Source organism: Chroicocephalus ridibundus, chromosome 4, assembly GCF_963924245.1.
Source record: "Chroicocephalus ridibundus chromosome 4, bChrRid1.1, whole genome shotgun sequence".
NCBI classification, from domain to species: domain Eukaryota; kingdom Metazoa; phylum Chordata; class Aves; order Charadriiformes; family Laridae; genus Chroicocephalus; species Chroicocephalus ridibundus.
The window spans coordinates 53,023,280-53,037,858 of record NC_086287.1 but is presented as its reverse complement, the minus strand read 5'-3'; the positions used below and the strand labels follow the sequence as shown (position 1 = coordinate 53,037,858).

The window sequence follows — 14,579 nt, the reverse complement described above, 5'->3', positions numbered from 1 at the left end:
GTGATTTTTCAGGGGGCTGGCTGGGATTTTGGTCTGCCCTGACCCCCTAAAAGCCTTCGTCCTTGCAGAAAGAGGCAGCTTTGCACGTTTCCAGACTCTTTAATAAATAGTGCCAATAAAGCCGGCGGAGATCGGGTAATGGACCGTGTCCGATGTGCAAACGTGGCTCCGGGGCATTTCCAAGCGGGCGGCTTTAGCTCAGCAGCTCCAAATGGTGGGGGGGAAGCAGGTGGGGTGCAGCGCGCTCCCCAGGCCATTCACAACGCGTATTATTCCCAGCCCCGACCCAAACACTGAGCTCCTTTCTTCCATTTCAATGCAGATTTGGGCAGCCTTAGAGAGCGAGCATGTGTGGCTCAGGGGGAGAGAATAGCACCTCCCCGAGCTATTGCTCCCAGAGGGTTTGAGGAAAGGGTTTTATCCCTATTTGTGGCTCTGGATATTTTCCTTTCTGAAAGAGAACAAAACCACAAGACTGCTTTTCCCCCCTCCCTCGCAGCGCCCAGCTGAAGCTGGGCTACATCCAAGCATCCAAGTGAGCGTTCGGAGATGGCATCAGTACAAAATCCCGGCCATCGAGGTGAGGATCTGCCCCTGAAGCCTCTGAATTTTACACGGACAAAGTAAATTAATCGGGAAGAAAAAAAATTACCCAGCAAATTCCCTCGGCGCGTTGTACCAATTTAAAGCAATGTTAATGTTGATTTATTGATTTGGAAAGGTACTTACATTTATAAAAGCGGCAAGGGCTTGTCTGGGGTGCCAATAACGTAACGCAGAGCTGCTGGCTCTCATCCTGCAAGTCCCTTATCAGCACGTAAAATTCGTCATGTGAGAAGGATGCAAAGGGAAAAAAAAACCAGGAAACTTTATTTTCCCTGGGAAAAAAAATTAAAAAAAAAAAAAAAAGGAGGCTAAGCCACGTCTCCAGTAAAGGCCAAGATACTGTATAATGAGCCAACCATCCTGCAAAGAGCCAAGGAGTTAACCGGGCTGGAAATCAGAGGAGTGATGGGATGGAGCCGGGAGATCGCTGGCACATCTGAGGCTCAGGGATCAGTTACTTGAACAACACCGTAAATCCCTCAAATAGCCCCAGAAGCAAAAGATGGTTCTCCCCAGGGATTCAGCTGAGCAGCTGGGAACAGAGAGCCTATTCCAGCCTTTCCCAGCAGGAAAAGCGGGAGCAAGGAGCCATTTATAGGAGCATCTTGGTATCATGCGAGGGATGATGCTTTAGGGATGGCTGAATGAGAGCACAGAGGATTTATGAATAAACCTCGAATGACTTTTCCCCAAATCCAGGGGTTTTCTGCGTGTGTGTTTAATGGTGGAATTAGGTTTCTGAAAAGCCCCGAAGGTCAGAGTTGCTCAGCAAAAAGGCGCTTTTCAGTAAGAAGGGCTTTTTAGGCATGGGTTTACTCTGGGCAGCTTGGCAAAGCGTGATGCCAAGCGAAAAAAGGTTTCAGGAGGAAAAAAGGCTGAGAGATGCTGGGTGCCAAGAGCCTGGCAGCAGCCACGGACAGACAACCCTGGGGACACTGTGGGACAGGGCTGGCCACAGCTTTTTCCCAGGGTCCCCGCGGCTCCCTCTGCTTGGTGGTTTGTCCAGAAGAGAGTCACCAACGGGAGAGAGGCAGGAGGAAAATCCCCTTACACGACAAAGGCAAACCAACAACCTGCTCCAGGCTCGCCGTTAGGAGAGATGTGGGAATAAAGACATTTTTCAGACTAGGAGGCAGAAAAGAAATAATTTCTCATGGATCCAGCATGGTCCAGGTCAAATAGGCAGCGCAGAAAGGACTTGCTTGTTCAAGAAAATCCCCACAAGCTCCCCACGGTTTGATCGAACTCCCCACCAGCTTTTCCAAGTAAGGGGGAAATTGTGCTTCTTGCACAAATTCTGCCCCTGGGATTATTCCAGGCTGGACCAACCCAGAGAGTATAGAAAAGCAAGAAAAAACGGTCAGTTTTTGCAGCCTGGACATCCTCCCTCTGCATTCCTTGAAGCTCCTGGATGGAGCCACCGTGTCCCCCCCATGCCCAAAGACAATCCCAGAGGATGGGGTACCCTGTCTGTGGTGGAAAAAAAGGGAGGTTGCTCTGTCAGCAAATTATCCACAAATTGTACAAGCCGCAGAGGTTGTTTCAGTTACTAAATGATCAAAGTGTCTAATCTCTGGAGCGATGAGGATGAATATGGTTTGAAAAACAGGATATTTGGGGAGGGGAGAGGGCTCCTCCGGCATCTCTCCGGGGGCTGAGCCATAGGGGCCCTCCGAAAGAGCCCCAGATAAGTAAGACATCATTAATAAATCAGTGACAGGGGAATGAAAATGGAAGTAGATGAATCAGCGAGCTGATCGGGTCACAGATGAAAAATAGCACATCTGCTGCTGCTTTCAGTGCATTAACAAATAAGGCCACTGGCTCAGACACGCTAATGCTTGGAATAATGAAGCTTCAAGACCGATTAGAGCATAAATCACTTTTTTAAAACGTAGTGGGTCCCTCCCTGACCATGGAGAGACATGTTTGCTGTATCCTGCGTGCTTCCGGCTGGTGCAGCGGGAAACGCCACTGCCCGGATCTGCTCCCGATTTCCGTAGGGTTGGCTCCCACCAGCTGAACGCACCAACCTGCGGCAAATCCATACGTTAAATCCATGCCAGGGAATGCCTGCAACCACCGACCCCCTTGCCGGCTGGATGGGACCCAAGCGCCTTCCCCTCTTCCTTTCCCACTTGCACTGATTTGGGGGTTTCATTTGGATTGAAGAGGGAAGCGACCGCGGGCTGCAAAATAATCTGCTCCGTGATACCGGCTTGGATTTTGGGAAGGGAGATGAAGCAACTTCTCCCTGGTCACATAAAAAAGCAGAGAGCTGGGGGCAGGATTCCCTGGGGACACTGGGTTTGGATGCAGGGACATGAAGGCGACACACACCACGTATGGCACATCTCAAGCTGACACTGAGCAGCTCACAAACTCCTACATTTTTGATCCTTCTCCCTGTTCATATTTCCCCATCTCCCCGCTATCCATCACGGTGACGCAGCCCGGCACGGCACCCCAAAGGCTCCCACTCATCTGTCCGCCACCCTGCCGAAAACCAGCCTGCGAGGGGGTTTTGGGGACACAAACCTGGGGACACTGGCACTGTCTGGACACCCACACCACGACCCACAGACACGGCCAGGGGGGTCTCCCTCCCCTGGCTCCTTCCCAAAATCTCCCTGCACAACCCCACCTCCTCCATCCCCGAACACCGCGGTCACTCGCACGTAAATGAGGGGATCTATAAGCTAATCAAGCTGCTTCCCCCTCCGGGCTTGACAGGGAGACAGATCATTATTGGTATTTCTATTTTTAAATACGCGAGAAGTGCCGGGATATAATAGCAACAGGGTCATCCGCGGCCCCGGCTTCACAGAGTTGTGACCCCCGTTATCGGTGACCGGGGTGCGTAAAGAGAGGCACAGCCTGTCCGTGGAAATTCAGCACCCAAAATATCGATGGGAAGAGGCAGTTCTTCGTGCCCTGAGGACAACTGGCACGGACAACTACCCAGGCTGTTAAAAATAAAAGGAGAAATGACAAAGAGAGAAGCCCCAGGCTCCCGGTGTGGGGGCTGCGGCATGGACCACCGAGCTGCGTCACCCGCCATCCCATCTAGGGACACGCTGCGGCCGACCTTGGGGTCCCCGGGCTGAGGAGACGGCGTGACATTCCCCAAAAATGATTATTATTCTGCAGCGGTGGCCACACCACCTGCTCGTTAAAAAACCCAGCAACCAGAGCTTGCTCTTCCAGCCTCGTTAAATCACATTTAAACGAGGGCAGCGCTCTGCTGGGGAGCGGGGGGCGGCGGGGGGGGGGGGTTGGGGGGAGCCACGCTCCACAGCCACGCGCAGGATTATTGTAGGATAAGATTACAGAGCCATTACGATTTTATATGCCGCCGCTATCCAATTACTTAAGTACAAATGCCTCTCCCGCACCCTGAATTGCAGCCCCTGCTCCTACCAGCAAATACGATCCTCCCGGCCGATTGCCGCGTGTGGAAAGCAAACCGGGATGATCAATTTTCAGGGAAGGCTGGAAGGGCCCCCCAGCATCGCTGCCGGACGGCGGGGGCGATGGGAGGATGCTGGGCCGGGGGAGGTTGCAAGGGGATGGTTTAAGATCAGGCATCAGCGATGAGCTGCTGGGGAAATGTCAGGGAGTTTGTGCTGCCGAATGAAGAGCTCCGCTCTCCCTGCGAGATGCTCCGTTTTGTTCCGGAGGCAGCTGCCTGCGTTTGTATTCATACTAGAAGGCAAAGGACCAGCCAACTACATTCATTCGTTAGGAAAAGCATGGCAAAGGAGCCTGCTCGGGCTGAGATTACCTGTTTGCAAACGATATTAATCACTGAAGCAAAAACTAATTATGTGGTTCACTAGTTTTTCCCTTTCCTTTCGACGGCTCTGCTGTGAAACCCCAGACCTGACGGGCAGGGAGATGTGCTCTGCCATCGTGATGGCACGAAATGCCTCCTCCTTCCGAAAAGGAAAGGTCGAAGCAATTTAAGAGGAGCCTGGAAGAGCTGCGGGAGCATCCTGGGGTTCATGTGTCAAACCCAAACCTCAGCTGTGATGGGCCGGGAGATTCGCCCCAGAGCCAAAAGGGGGTTTGCACATCACCAGCCTCCAAGGTGAAGCCCCGTGTTGGTGCAAGACATCAGGGCTGGCAAAGGGGGCTGGGGGGGGGAATTGTCCCAGCCGACCCCTGTGTCCCTTCCCCAGTGCCGGTTCCCCTTAGGAGGAACCTCTTCCCCACATCCTCTGCACAAATTGAGGTGGGGGTGGCAGCCCAGCTTACATTTTCAGGGAAGAAAAAGTAAAATTAATATTTTTTTTTTTAAAAAGGCCATTTCATTACAGGCACCCAGACCAGGATGACGTGGCCGCGCTTCTGAATTTTTTTAAAGGTGGGCTTTCGCGTTGGGAAGTGTTTAAAAATGCAAATTTTGACCTAAAAAGAGCACCTTGGGTGTGCTTTCCAAACAATGACCGTCCTTCAAGCCTAAAAGACCCTCATGGCTTGCCTGGTGCAGCAGGGCAGGGTGGTTGTGGTGGAGCTGGGGGCTGCGGATGTGGAGCCCCAGAAAAGCGAGGGAAAGGGAAATGGGAGAAAAGGAAAAGGTCTGTAGAGAGGGACCTGGGAGTCCTGGTGGACAACAGGTTGCCCATGAGCCAGCCATGTGCCCTTGTGGCCAAGAAGGCCAATGGTCTCCTGCGGCGTATTAAAAAGAGCGTGGCGAGGAGGTGAAGGGAGGTCATCCTCCCCCTCTGCTCCGCCCTGGTGGGGCCACATCTGCAGTGCTGGGGCCAGTGCTGGCCTCCCCATGTCAAGGAACTGCTGGAGAGAGGCCAGTGGAGGCTACAGAGATGATGAGGGACTGGAGCCCCTCTCTGCTGAGGAAAGGCTGAGAGCCCTGGGGCTGTCAGCCTGGAGAAGAGGAGAGGGGATCTCATCAACGCTCATCAATATCTGCAGGGCAGGGGGCAAGAGGATGGGGCCAGACTCTTCTCAGTGGTGCCCAGCGACAGGACAAGGAGCAACGGGCACAGAGTGGAACACGGGAAATTCTATCTCAACAGGAAAAACCTTCACTTTGAGGGTGGCAGAGCACTGGAACAGGCTGCCCAGAGAGGGTGTGGAGTCTGCTGCTCTGGAGATATTCCAAACCCGCCTGCATGTGTTCCTGTCCCACCTGCTCTGGGTGACCCTGCTTTGGCAGGGGGTTGGACAAGATGGTCTCCAGAGGTCCCTTCCAACCCCCACCAGTCTGGGATTCTGTGACTCTGTGTGAAAAGGAGAAAAGGTAAAGGATAAGGAAGGGGAAAAGGAGAAAGGCTCAAACATTTTGCAATCCTGGAAACAAGGCAAGGATGGGAGCAGCAACAGGGACCGCCGTGTCCAAGCAGGAGCAGTGCACCTCAAGTCACCTCCAAGCAAACCAAGAGCGCCGCTGATTAAGTGGGTTAATTCCCACCCCTAAATGATTATTTCATCGCAGCAGCGCTCCTCGGCGAGGCATGGGCCCTGCCTCCGCCGGCGGCTCCCCAACCCGCCTGTGCCAGCGACAGCCTTCCCCTGAAGAGCTCCCAATCTAGGTCAGAGCCACGCTTTAAACGTCTTTCAATATTAAACAAAACTCAGGCGCTGCAAATAACACGTCTGGGGGGGGGGGGAGCGGGGAGGCGGTTCTGCTCCCATCCATCAGCTTTGTGGGAAAGGCAGCCTTGGAAATACACGGATGAAAGGCTCTCGTGCTACCGGGGTCTCAAATCTGGCAGAGCCCGAAGCAATATGCTGAGGGACATGGGTTAGTAGTGTTTTTTGTCAGTGTTTGGTTGATGGTTGGACTTGATCTGAAAGGTGCCTTCCAACCTAGGCAATTCTATGATTCTGTGATAATAAGCCCCTGCCCTGCTCATGTTTGGAGGCGCTCGCAAGATAATATTGCCCAGCCTCGTGCCCTGTGGTGGTGGGTTTGCGTCAATGCTGGAAAAACCCAAGAGTTTGCTTTCTGCTTGAGCGCCGGGGGTTGAAGGAAGGGGCTGTGTTTTCCCCGGCGAGGGAAGATGCAGAGCCATGTCCCCGTGCGAAGCTGCCAAACCTCCCGGCATCGCGGGCGGGATGAGCCCCCGTGTCTCCAGGGAGCACAGGGGATTTGGGGAGCGTTGCCCATGGGGAAAAGCGGCAGTGCCCTGTATCCACCCACAATCACTCCGAAATCACCATCGAGGGGCTGCTGGGTTTGGGAAGGAGACGGCACTGGGTTGGGCTGCTGCCGGGATTCACTGCTCCGTGCCCGGCTCTCTTCCATTCTGGCTGTGAAAGCGCCTGTCGAAAGGGGTTTCAGACCCGATAAATCCAACCTCAATTTAGTGCCTGTTACACTCCACAGGGAGAAGGACGCCCCTGTCCAGAAAAATGCACTCGCTGATTTTCATCCTTTTGATTTATAGAGCTTCTAGTTTAAGAGATGTTCCTCTCCTCTCCAAACGAAGCAGACGCTGACAGCTCCATCCATCACCGGGGCTGTCAGAGGCCCAGTGCTTTAAATAAGCTATTAAAGTGAGATCTAGCTGGTTAACAGTCATAACAGACCAGAAATCAGAGAATTTACTTACTTTGGTGCCCAGTGAAATTAATTTCCTTTTAATGACCGAGGGCCGGAGGGAGAGATCGCTCCAGTTTGGGAGATGCAAGGATATTTCTGACCCCAGCGGTGGCCGGAGCGTCGGCTGTAAGCACCTGCCCGCGCTTGCTCTGGAGGGGGAGTCTGTCTTCGTTACTGATGGCAAAGCCTAATTAATGGTCTCAAACACGCCGGGAGCTCGTCCGGGTGAAGGAGGCGGCAGCATTTTCCCTGGCAGCCCTTGGGGACCCCTCTGTGACCCACTGGGGATGGACCTGGATGAGAAACGGGTATAAATGGAAACGAGAGGCGTACAACTTAACACCTTCCGATAACTCCTGTTACGTATCAACATTTACCCATTCTGCTTTTTTGTTTTCCCTGCAGTAGCTGTTCGTCACTTACTTACAAAATGAGCGTTGCAACAGATGTTAAAGTTGAAAGTTTTCTTGTACAATTAACCTTTGAACTTGTTTTGGTAAGCCTTAAAATTACAGCGTTAAAATAATTATGGCTCTTCTCCAAAGTTTATCGTGTACGTGTGACTAAAGAAAGAAACATGATCTAAGTGTGGTTATCTAGGGAAAAGTCCTACAGAAGATCAAAATCGAATGTAGTAACTGTAATTATCTAAAAGGAAGTCTATTACTGTATGATAAAACTGTCAAAATAATGTTTGGGGGCCACCACAAATTACACAGAAGATCGATAAAGCTAATCCTACGTCATAGCTTGAGAATTTAGAAATTGTATTTTGACCTTAATTTACAATGGAGCCATTCAAAACATATTTAATAAATGGGTTATAGTACTTCTTAATTAGAAAATTACAAACTCTTCCTGCTGGGCTGGGACCGTGGTGGGGCCAGGTCCTGCTGTGCTCAGCCCAGCAAAGCCCATCACATCCCAAAAGCACCCAGCATCGATGTCCACGTAACACGTTCCTCAGTGTTTTGCTTTTCTCCCAGCTCCCTGCAGGAAAATCCCAGCACTTTGTCTTTTTTAGTGAGCCCGGCGTCCTTGTCATCTTTTCCCTTTCGATTTCCACCAGCCCATTTCATCCCTTCCCACCCCGCCATCTGTCTTGTCCACCTTCGCGCCTTAATCCAATCTCCCTGCTCGTATCCCCTTGCCCCCGCGCCACGGCTGATTTCTTCTGGAGCGGCCAGTTTCTGCACCAGGTGGGTCGGGACACCTGGAAATTGGCTGGGATTTCATTCCCAGCGCTGGGAGGGGAGCCAGGGGGGTTTGCTGGAGATGTCCAGTGTGTCAAAACACACCACAAGGGGGATATCTGCACCACGTCCCCATACTTTTGTCTCTGGATAATTAATGGCCAGCGATGCCTTGGGGGGAAACCTGCTCTAACCCCCCCTGCTTGGCTTTAAGCAGCCTTTACGGCAGTTTTTACCCCAGACTGGCCAGTAAGCATTGGTTCCCAGCCATTAAAACACTGCTTTTCAGCAGCAGAGACAGCTCGCTCGCTGCTCAGTGAATATTTAATTCCCCCAGAGCAGCAAAGCCCCATTTGAGCTGGTCTTTGTTGGCCACGGCTGCGCTGGTGCGTTGGGGACGGGATGCCATCACCCCACGGCTAAATCCCCGAGTGGTGCTGAGACCCCAGCCCAAACACCCTGAGGTTTGGTTTCATGGGCACAGACACACAAAAGCTCCTGTGTTTTTATCCACGGGGGAATATTTGGCTCCTCAGCCCCCATTCCCAGCCCAGCAGAAGGTGGAGGACAGGGCGCAATGGGATGCTGCCTCCCCCTGGGGCTAAATATGGGAGAAAGCCCTCGTGTCCCCTCCCTGGGGACCCGCTGTGCTGCCACAGGGGTGGGGGAGCATGCCGGGCTGCGGAGGCAATGCTAATACAAATTTACTAAGAAAAGGCTATTTTTGGGAACCAGCAAGGGCTGTGTTATCTCCCAGTTGCTCCCTTGTATTGCCATCAGGGCATGGTCACCCTCCTGTCACTGCCCACGCTCGTGGGGACATGGCCACGGTGACCACGAGAGGGGCTGGTGGCTGAGCCCCACTTTTTTTGGCGGGGGGGGTGTGGATTTTTGCCTTCAGATGAATTTATGAAACATCACTGCAGTGAGCAGAGACCCTGAAGAAGGATGTGGCCAAGGGACCCCCTTCTGACCCCATGGGACAAGGTACGGCCGTGACATGGCCAGGGACTGCCTCTCACCCTCGGAGCATCCTCCATCTCCGTCGCACCAACGGCACTGAAGGGCATCCAGGGCTTAAGCCATCGATTGCACCGAAAGCGGAGCCTGCCCGGAGCTGCTGGTCTCCAGGAGCCGTCTCTCCGCGGAGCTGCAGATGCTTCGTGATCAGTTGGTGTTAAATGCGGAAATCATTCCTTGGATTCCCCCTCCGGCACGGGCAGGAGCGGTCCAGGCTCCTGCAATCCCACCTGCTCAGGCAAAGCTGAACGCCGCAAGCCCTGCGAGAAGGAGCAGTGAAACAGAACAGCCGGAAGAATTTGGGAGGAAGGAAATCGCCGGGTCGGCAGCAGTAAATTCCCCCTCCCTTTGCCCTGCGTTGGGAAAAAAACGTTTGTTAATACATGGATTTGCTCCCCCTTGGCGTTAATTACAACGTTATCTATTGCACACTTGCTCGGCGGCTGGTTTTGCAGCAAGCGAGGGAAAATGCCAGAATTAAAGGAGACACGGGGCCCTGGTCTGCCTTTAAATGAGTTTGTAAACAGGGATTTTGCTGCCAATTTGCTCTCATCCAGGTAACGCTTCTGGGCAAAGAGTCAAGCCCGGACCTGCTGCCTCACACCAGCATCCCAGTCCCATTAATAACGCCAAAAAGGCAGTTTTCTTCCCTCTGCTCCCACCACGGCTTATTCCCCTTCCCGTACACGACCAGTGCCAACCTGCAGACACATCCAGCCGGATCAGGGAGCTCCTCGGGATGAAAACCAGCCTGCAAAGAAAGGAAAAAAAGGTTGGTCGAGTTGGGATGGGTTCCTGGATCAGGTTTACGGGGCGGCCCCGGGAAGGTTTGCATCGGCAAAAGGAGGCGGCGACCGAGGGCAAGGGCAGCTCTGCCAGGCTTAGTGCAAAGCAATGGCATAAATACAGCTTGATTTACCCCGGCGCTAAAGCTCACCCAAGATTAGGGAAGAAATAAGACGTGAGGATAATCCAAGGCTAGCAATATCTCTCGTTATAACCGTAGAACTCTAAATTAGAGGGGAGCAGGAGCATCGCGGGCGTCTGGACCGCATCCTGCCCTTTCCCATCACCGGGAGACCTTCTGCCGGGGGAGGCGCGGAGCGAGCTGTTCTCAGGCACTCCATCTTGCTCTGCTGTTTGCTGTGTCAAAGAGAAAAAAAGGAAATAACAGTAATAATAATAATAATAATAAAACAAAAATAATCAAGGTTACAGCGTGAGGGCAAACGGCTCCTTTTGGGCAAGGAGACGGGGCGGCGGGGACCATGCCCAGCCCCGAGGGAAGCTCAGCCAGACAGTGATGAACGGGCAGGACGATGAAAAGATACAGCTGTATTTATTACCACTGGTCATTTCTGACAGCAGAATGTTAATAAGAATACTAATAGTCAATATTTCTTCGGGAGAGGCTTCATCCATTTTTAGCAGCTTGCCGGAGCGCAGTAGATGAGTTTCTTATGGGCTGTTTCTTGCGGCTGCCGACATGATGTGATGAAATCTGAGCTCCTCGAGCTACGGTACAGCGCGGTGGCACAACTTTATTGGGCTTTCAGAAATCCAATTTTACTGTGTCCAATATTGTGAGTTGATTAAACCTGATTTGAATCGACAAACGTCCGGGAGGGTGGGTGGTAGCTTACTGTGAAAGAAGGGAGAGAGTTTAATAAACAGGCTTGGGAGATAAAAATCTACTTTTATTCCAATAAAACTCCTGTGTCAGAAAGCTGATGGTAGCGTGAAGGGTAAGAGAGAGAGGAGGAGGAAAAAAAGAGATATCTCCAAGCCGAAGACGACTCAAAAATAGTGGGAGTACAAGAGATTAAAACGGAAAAGCAGGCGCAAAGGGAGTCTCTGGGTACAGGACTGGTGGGCAGAGTTTAGGGAGGAGGTGCAGAGCAGGGGATGCTGGAGGAAAGACACCCCCCCCGGCACTAACGCAAACCACCCTCCAAGCAGAGATTCAGCCTCTTGGTGTGGTCGGGAAACGGTCCATCCCGGGAGAGAACAGCCTCCGGTGAGCTCAGGACAAGCTCAGCCTTTCCTTCCACCTGCAGAAACCCAGCTGGGCTCAAAAACGGGCTGCTTTTTTGGTTTAAGGCGATGGACCCCAGCACCCAGGGCACTGCCGATGCTGTGGAAGAGCCTGGGAGGGCAAAAAGGGAAAGGCAGGTGCCCTCCACACCCATCCTGTGCCTTCACCCAGCCTTGCCCAGGGTCGGGATGTAGCTCTTGGGATGCTGGGCATCAATTCCCACCTCCCCAAACCCAGCTCATCTCTCACCCCCTCCCCGGTGCAGCTGTCTGGCATCAGAAAATCGTGCATCCCCCCCGGACATGCCCTCCCCGGTCCCCAGGGGGGGATGGGGCACCCGGGCACCCCTCAGGGCAATCCCCACACCCCCGCATCAGCCCTAAAAGCCTTCGGTCCCGCAGGTTAAACCCCCTGAGCTGGGAAGATTCCAAGCCGGCTCCTGCCTTAGGTTTGTACTCCCCTTCCGATAAACCCAGAAATCCTTCCCCGCTCGGAGCCTCGCCTGCGTATTACCCAGCAGCAGTCGGTGCGCTATAAATTCCCCGCATCCCTCTCCGGTAGAGCCGTTCGGCGCTGTCAGAGCCATGTGTAAAACCTTTCCCCATGATTTAGGTAGGCAGGGGGGAGATTAAATACAGAGCGCTCTGTAATAGAGTCTCTTTCAACAGCTGCCCAAAACCTGCGGGGTCCAGGCGAGCCCCTGCTCGGCATCGCTCACGCCTCGAAAACCGCCGCAAGGATGGGATATCAGGAATGTGCTGTGCCGGCGCGGGGCTGGAGCCATGGAATGCCGTACCTGGAGGTAGGGAAGGAGCAGATCAGAGCCTCAGCTCCTGCCCGAGCCCGGCATCAAGCGGGTTTTACTGCCCTGCAAAAATATATCGTCCTGTCCTCCGCAGCCGTGGGAGTCCTTGTTATTCAGCCCGCGTCCCTGCCCGCGGCTCGCTCCCAGGCAGCTAAAGATCACAGCCAGGGCTGCTCGAGACCATCGCTGTGATTTTTTATTTTTTTCCCCCATAAGGAATACGTTGTCAAAACCTACAGGCTTTTTGCAAAAGGTTTGAAAGAATTTTACATCCAGGGAGTGAAGATACAAGCTGTTATTCCCGGTCATCCTAGAGAGACAATGGGCAGGCACTGAGTCAGTCTCCGAGATGATACGCACGGCTGTTTTAACCAAAGCAAAGTGCACACTTTAACCAGAGTCTTCCATTGGGACAGGAAATATTTGGCTTTGCCCAGATTTCTCTGCCTCAATATCTGGTTTAAACGAAGAGGAGGCATTTGGCTGCCCTCCTCACCCCTCCTCCCCATCTCCACATTCAGCATCCTACTGAAATCCCCCCAGTATGCTTGCTAAGGAAGAGTTTTGGGGGTGCATGGGGGTGTGGGGGTGTCCTGCCCCCCCGGCATCTAGCGAACAGTTGTATTTGCCCCCACCCAGCAAGCCCAGCACATCCCAGCCCAGCCGCGTGCAATTCCACCCCTGCCCAGATTAAATGGGAACATTACGTACCTTGCATCAACCACGAAAGTCCTGGTTGCGTTAGATTTCGGTCTCTTTTGAAGAAGACCGCAGCTTTAGCGCAAGCAGATGAGGCAAAGCTCAGTATTTGCTGTAAAACTTGCTCCTGGAGCGGCCGCCAGCCCCCCCGCTGCTGTCGCCGTCCCCTCTCCAGCCCCGCGGCTGCGTCTGGGCAGCTGCCGTGGAACCCGCGGTCCCGTTGGGCTGCGTCTTCTCGTTTCATACACGTTACGTTATCACACGCCCTCTGTATAAGGCACCCAAACACCCACCTGGACACTAGCATTTGGGGGTCTGTACCATGGGAGCCGTCGGGTGACACCCGTCACTTTTCATTTACCACCTCTGGGCGATGAACGGGCACATCGGGCGAGGACAGGCATGCTCAGCATCCCCGGTCCCTCCGTGATCCGTGCCTGGAGCCACTCCAGGACCACTTACTGCTCCAGCTCTGCGCTAATGACTTTATTCTGTTGCCCTTGAACCTCTCGACACCCAAAGCAAAACAGCAACATCATAGCCGGGAGCAAATTCTGCAGCCATGACTGAATTTGGAGAGGTGTGATCAGTGCAACCACTTTTCATCGCCCCCTCCCCGCCTTATCCATCGGCTGGACGGGAGCTGGGCCACACACCAAAATGGGTGGACCAATCCCTGGGGAAACAGATTACGGACATGGGCTCCATCCCAACCTCACGCTTGTTTTATTGCCCTCACGGCTATTGTAACCTAAAGAGGCGAAAGGATCAGCCTGCCCCTCCTTTTCCATCCTTCCCCACCCATTTCCCTCAACATCACATTTTCCCTCCACCACTTCCAGCTCTTTCCCCTTCTCCCATGAAACCAGAAACGTTTCCAAAGCTACCGGCCCAAGAGGTTGTCCTCAACGGGCTGGGACATGCACAGTGTCCATGTGTATCTCATCACATGGACACCCTGCAATGCAAATCCACCCGTGTGCGGGGTCCAGGGCACCCATGCCAAGGAGAAACAGGAAAATTTATTGCCAGGAGCTAAACCCCACAGCCCTGGCAGGGCTAAACATACGTGTGGGGATCTGGGGCTCCCCCAAAACCAGCACAGGTGTTCAACAGCCCCAGACCCGTGCATGGTTTTTCAGCACTTCCAAAATAAAACCGTTTTACACAGCATCTCAGGGGCAAACAGTCGGCAAAGGACATTTTTCAACCCAGCGTCTCAAAGTATCCAAGCTTTCCTCGGGGACTTGGAGCTGAGGGATGGAAATCTCAAAACTGGACACACACACACACACCCCAGTCCAGAAAACTGAACCGTTTTCTATAAAATGAGGGTTGAGCAAAATCTTTAATTTCTCAGGGATAAAGTTATACCTTGGCATCATTTTGCTGCTTTAAGTGTAGCATTTTGGAGGGTCCATACTCAAATCCCTGGCAGGGAAAGGAAAATTAAATGAATCCTAAAAAAAGGCATTGGCCGTAAATGCTCCAGGGCTCAGATTTTTCACCTCATCCGAGAACCAGCCCCTCATCCAAACACATCACGTTTTCCTGGGAAAGCTGCATCTTTCCCCCCACTGGCCCCGAGTCCTTCACAGCAACCCCAAATCCCAGCAGCAATCCGAGGTTTTTGCTCTGCCAGGGAGAATAATG

General features: G+C 53.0%; 1 long non-coding RNA gene across 4 annotated transcripts; it reads right to left on the bottom strand.

The window, feature by feature from the left end:
- Positions 1-916: 916 nt before the first annotated feature.
- On the bottom strand, positions 917-13,212 carry LOC134515100 (uncharacterized). Of its 4 annotated transcripts, none has more exons than XR_010070877.1 (4): positions 12,939-13,212; positions 9,390-12,218; positions 7,185-7,467; positions 917-2,639 (listed from the first exon to the last, which is right to left on the bottom strand). It is a non-coding gene; the product is annotated as an uncharacterized LOC134515100 (long non-coding RNA). The 4 variants fall into 4 exon arrangements; XR_010070876.1 differs by lacking the exon at positions 12,939-13,212 and having other exon boundaries at positions 9,390-10,138; positions 10,325-12,917; XR_010070874.1 differs by lacking the exon at positions 12,939-13,212 and having other exon boundaries at positions 9,390-12,910.
- Positions 13,213-14,579: the final 1,367 nt, after the last annotated feature.